The following is a 6,000-nucleotide window of genomic DNA, read 5'->3' as shown; positions in this document are numbered from 1 at the left end:
TGTTTTTCACGTTGTTTTTGTTTCCAACCCTAAAAAACCCAGGTTTCTAATGAGTTTTGGTTTCTTATTAAGGTGCACATGATATCCGACTTAAAATACCGAGTATCTGACTGTCTGGTATCCGGCAATATCCATGATATTGATTTATACTGATTTTTTATTAAGTTCTGGGGTGCTCACAAAGTAAAAACAAGCACTTGCACAAGTTTTCATCTACAAACAGGATTCAAAACTTTTTTTAAATAATCGATGGAAAGTGGTATAATTGCACTGACCCGTTTCGATGGACACTGTTTTTTGATTCAATATTATATTTTTTAAACACATAAAGTCTAAGTTTTATGTATTTAAAAAACATTCAACTTTTATTTAAAAATATCATATTATTATTTGATTATATTTAATGATAATTACAATAATAATGTTTTCCTCTTCTTCAAACAAAAATTAATAATAAATTTATTTATATTTAAATTAGTAAAAACATAAATCTAATTTTTTTCTTCAACAACTTGTTTCTCCATCAGTAGGTTTATCAGGAAGATTTTTTAACGTGTATTAACACATCAAAAAATCTTGTGCTTACTGTTCATTGCCCCCTTCTTCGTCGTTCATACAGATATCTAAAATACATGCATATATATATATATATATATATATATATATATATATATATATATATTAGATAACTGCATGAGCGCTGGAAGATGGGGGGGGGTTATGCACAGTAAGCACAAAACATGTTAATACACGTTAAAGAACCTGTTAATACAAATTAATACGTTTTTAGACATTAAACACGTTTATGTGCTTACCGGATGGTTTTATGCTCTCCGATAGTTTTTCAAAATTAGGAAAAGTTTGTTTTTGGTTCCTCAAACATTTGCAATCAAAATAAATATTTCACTTCGGTTCCCTCAAGGACACATTAAAAGACTCCCCAAGGGCGCCTTAAAAACTAATCTTGGACTTTTAAAAAGCGGGAGGGGCTGTAAATCAGGGATAATCTTTTTCCGGATTTTTTGTTCCGAATATCCAAAACGTTTTCCATACATACAAGTTTAGGTAATATATTTGTTTTTAAGCTTTCTCACTCATCACTCGTACAAAGTTAGGTTTAGTTTGAAAAAAACTTGGAAGCAACTCAGCTAAAAGCAAAATTAAGGAAAATATGTTCCGAGTTTTTTCCGGAGATTTTACCCGTAACAGTTTTCCAGATTTTCAAAATATAACCTGGATGATCTATGTAAATTTAACTTGTTCTGTTCTTTGCCGCCATAACTAAAATTTATAGTCGATATAATTTTTTGTTGAAAAAAAAATATTCGCGTATAACTATATATATGGCCGGATATAGATTTACAAGTCAAAAATTAACCATATATTGTAAAGGGCTTCATGACAAGATCCACATGATCTTCTAGAAGTCCTGTCGTTACTAATGTAAAAATTGTAAAATATAATTGGTTATTGTAATATTTTTAAACGGCAAAATATTAAAGAAAAAAAAAAAAAAGTTAGGTTATGTAAATTTATATCCGGTAAACCTCTATTTCTTAAGGGTTGATATAAAAAAATCTTAACTTTCACTGAAAGTTAAGATTAAAAACGGACTGAAAGTTTCAGTCCGTTTTTAAGGTCACATAAGATTTGCTTATGTTTAACAATCTGTGTCGATTTTAAAGTAAAACTAAATATTGAAATTTAAAAAAAACAATTCGGTTTGTTACAAAATATCTAACAACTTTCCATTCTTACTTGATGTAAATTAAAATCATAAACTTAAAAATGGAAATAAAATGCGTAACTGTCTAGTCCAACCAAAATAATTTTCAGCTTAATTTCGTTAGTAGAGCTTTCACCCTGCCTGACAGAACTATGGTCTACCGATATCACGGTAATCCATAAACGAGATCTTGCCTTGGAGCGATCTCGCCTACGGACTAACTTTGCATATGAATAAAATCTTAGAATTATTTAAGTTTTATAAGATAAGGGGTATCTCAGTTGCTACCCTGGTTAGGCGAAATAATTTTTAACTACATAACAGCTTGTTTATTTGCAACCATATAAAGCCTGCTTATTTGCAAGTAATATTTTTTCAGCTGCTTGTCGTAAAATTTAATAAAAATTTTGTTTACTTTTTTAGTAAATATTGCAAATCTTTACTAGCCCCCGATTGTTTTCGACGGGGTTTAGATCAGGTGAATTGCCTGGCCATGCAATACATCAATTTTTTTCCGTTTTAAATAAGCCATGATACTTTTTACTACGTGGCAAGTTGCACCATCTTGCATAAGTAAAAGATTTTAAATATTTTTAGACCAATTTGCCATTTGGGCAAATTTTTTGATTCTCCAGAACTTCTATACACTGGTTCTGTCTGATTGTCCGAACCACTTTGTAGAGACATCCTGCTCCTTGCCCACAAATAATAAACCAGATTGTTACTGATTGTGGATGCTTAACTGTTTCACAATGCAGTTAAGATGAAACTTTTCGTTTGATCTTTAAAGGCAAAAAAGCTGTTTTGTCCATCATTACTTGAAAAGGTTGACTCATCTGAGAAACCTAATATAATACTTATTTTAAGTTATTTTATTTATAAAGTATTGTAAAATAATTGATGAACAAGAATGTGAATAAAAATACCTTTACTCAATCCTCAACAGACCAGTGAAAATAATTTCAAGTCCACTCTTTTTATATGGAAAAATGTTTTTTTCTTCATGAAAGAAGTTTGTTTTTCTTGGCTGGAAAATGACACATCAATCCATTTTCTTTTAGCCTTCTGCAAATGGTCCGATCTCATATAACAGTATCAACTTTGTGAATAAGCTTAGTTAATACTTCGTGTTCTCCAGGCAGATGTGGTAGCGGTGTAGTGGTAAAGCGCTCGCTTCATAAGCGAGAGGTTCCGAGTTCGATCCCCACCACGTCCCTGGTAGTACCGCGCTCAACTTGTTTCTCCGCGCAGCGGCCTTTCGTGTTTCGGAGTTATAGAGTTGAGAGAGGGTTATAACCACAATTAAGTAGCCTCCTCATCTGTAGTGGCCTTCTGGGCCTTGGGGAGGTGAAATAACAAAACAAAAAAAAAAAGAAAAAAAAAAAGATGTTCCGTAGGATCATGTCTGCTCTTTGGTGTTGTTTTGCGTTTAGAAAGGGGTCTCCTTACACCAAACTCTTATCCAGTATCAATTGATTTTCTTACTTGCATGATGGTTTGGTGAGAAACCATTACAACTTGCGCAATTTTTCGCAGAGAATATTTTGTATTCTGTAAAAAACATCTAACTTGACAAATTTTTGTTGGTGCAATACCACCTTTCTTTCCCATAGCTGAAATTTAAATTTAGAATTTCAATAAATAAAAAGACTGGTATGTTTACTTAAACATTGAAAAAATCACCATTAAACCTTTTATTTAAAGATAATTAATTACTGATTATCTTAAGTTTCACAAAAATATAATGAAATAAAGCACTCAAGCTTTGAATCAAACTCAATTACATTGAAAGTTCAATCATATTAACATATAGAAATAACCTGAAATCGACAAAATGCCAAAAATTGGCTATGACAGGTTATTGCTGACAGCCAGAATTGCCAATTGATAAAATGTTTATTAAACTTTACTATAAATAGAAATAAATTGATATGTAACAAAAAATAACATCATATTAATTTTATCGTTTGGGAAATTAAGCCATCTATTTGAAATATCCTGTAAAAAAATGGGTGGCTCTTATGTGATGGCTAACCACTGTATAATTCCATTTACAGACGCTTCTAATATATTAAATATGTTAAAATACTTTTAAGATATGTTTGAAATTTAAAAAAATAAAACATTATTACAAATTATGCTGTGAAAAAACAAAAAAAAAATTATATGTATTTAATCCTTGGGAGAATTAAAATAAATGGCGATTTTAAGCTTGAGTAATAAAAGTAAAAATGAATAATTTTATAAAAAAAAATTATATAACAATGACAAAAAAATTATAATTTTTTTATCGAATTTTGTGCATTACTTATACTTTTACAAAACTACCTAACTCAAAACATCGATTTTCAATGTAAAAAATATTATCTTAAAAATAAAGATTTTAAAAACTTTGTTTTCCTAACAGTTTTTATAACCTTAAGACAAAAAAAAGGCAACAATTGTAACAAACTATTAAACTGATGGTGAAATTAGACTATGCCGTGATTCAAATACGATAAAATTACCAATACAGTTTTATATTTTATCTAGTAATACCAATAGATATTGTATGATTTTTTTTGTTTGAATTCTATCATTTAGTTTTCAAAAAATTAATAAAACATTGCCTCATAGCTTTTCAAAACTTATACCCTAATTATTCCTACATATATATTACAAACTTTATTAAAACTTTTTAAGTTTGAGAATATTGCTAATTGGTTGTTTTAGCTAATCTAGGTAATTTGAAACATTCTCAAATTCAGAGCAAATGTAAGTAAAAGCTTATTTTATTGCCCTAGGTATTGTAGATATTTACTTTAAAATGTTAGAAATAACAAAACCACAAACCAGATTCTTCTTTTTTTTTCTTTCGCCGTTTAAAATAGTATTCATGCTTTGAAATCACTTTGTTTTACAATTCCCTCAACATCTTCTTTGTTAAGGGAACTATATTTTTATTTATTCAAATAGCACAATTATTTTTTAATAATTAAATAATAATAGATAATGGTTTTTCTTTTTCCATTTGTTAGAAAAACTATTTAGAAGACTAATTTTTTAAATCATTTTTTATTATTTTTATCAAAAAGGTCGGACTTGTGAGGCATCGTTTTTATCCCATGGTTAATTAAATGACTCGGTGGCTGGCGAAACAAGCAATAACTAAATTTAAAACTAAATAATAGACACTAGATAATCGATATCGTTTAAGTCAACACCGAAAAGGATAGTATTGTGTGATATTGCTTAAATACTAATGCCGATACCATCAGTATCGGTTGGATACCATACGATAAAAATAATAAAAAAGAATTGAATTGAGTCGCATAGTCATGATACAAAAATGCGACCTTTGAATTTATTATTAATAAAATACGAAAAAAGTAAAAAGTAAGAAAAAGTAAGTATAAAAAATACAATTAAAAAAAGATTTTTAGAAGTTTTTAGTTAATAATGTTGATGATGTTAGAAGAAGCACAATGAACGATTTTTTTTTTAATTATCTTTTATTTTAGGTGCCTCAAGAGTTTTTTACGCTGACGGAAGAACATTTGTAAAGGAAGTTCACACCTCCTTCATTACCGGTTTTATAAAATTTGCCCAAAGGTGGCGTTAAACCACAGATCTATACCTTCTGAGGCATGCGGGCTAACCACTGTGCTGCGGGTGCTTGATTGATGAAATTAGTTTACTCTAGTTTTTGAATGTTGAACACATAACGAAAGATTATACCAGGTTAGAATTATAATACCATGCGAGCTTTAATTAATGTAACGATATTAGATAAGAAATAAAATTTCGGAAGCAATAATGGGCGACTAATTAAATTGCGTGGCATCGTTGTTTTTTTTTTTTTGTATTTTTGCTATTCTTTTTGAAACATTAAATAGTAAGCATGATGTCATACAATACCACACAAACCTTAAGAATTTCTATTATACTATATGAGTCAATTATATGCATCATAGTTATTTTATAAGTTTACTATTTCAAATTCATAATTTTTTGTAACAATGAAAAACAAATTATCTTGAAGACCCAAGCTGCGATACCAAATGGTACAATCATTTGTACCAAACCATACAGACATAACCAAGATCCGCCAAGGTAATAAAAAATAAGCTAAAGCTGTTTTACAATCATCAGAATATATAAGTTTTGATTTGAAAAATAATTTTAAACCAAAACTTTTGTGTTATTATACTCACAAAATGGTTTAGCTTTAGGGTTTTTTTATATGAACTATCTAGTAGTTGAAAAATAAAATAATGCCCTGCAACTGTATAAAA

The sequence above is a fragment of the Hydra vulgaris genome, chromosome 03 (assembly GCF_038396675.1).
Source record: "Hydra vulgaris chromosome 03, alternate assembly HydraT2T_AEP".
In the NCBI taxonomy this organism is placed as follows: Eukaryota; Metazoa; Cnidaria; class Hydrozoa; order Anthoathecata; family Hydridae; genus Hydra; species Hydra vulgaris.
This window is presented reverse-complemented; position numbering follows the sequence as displayed.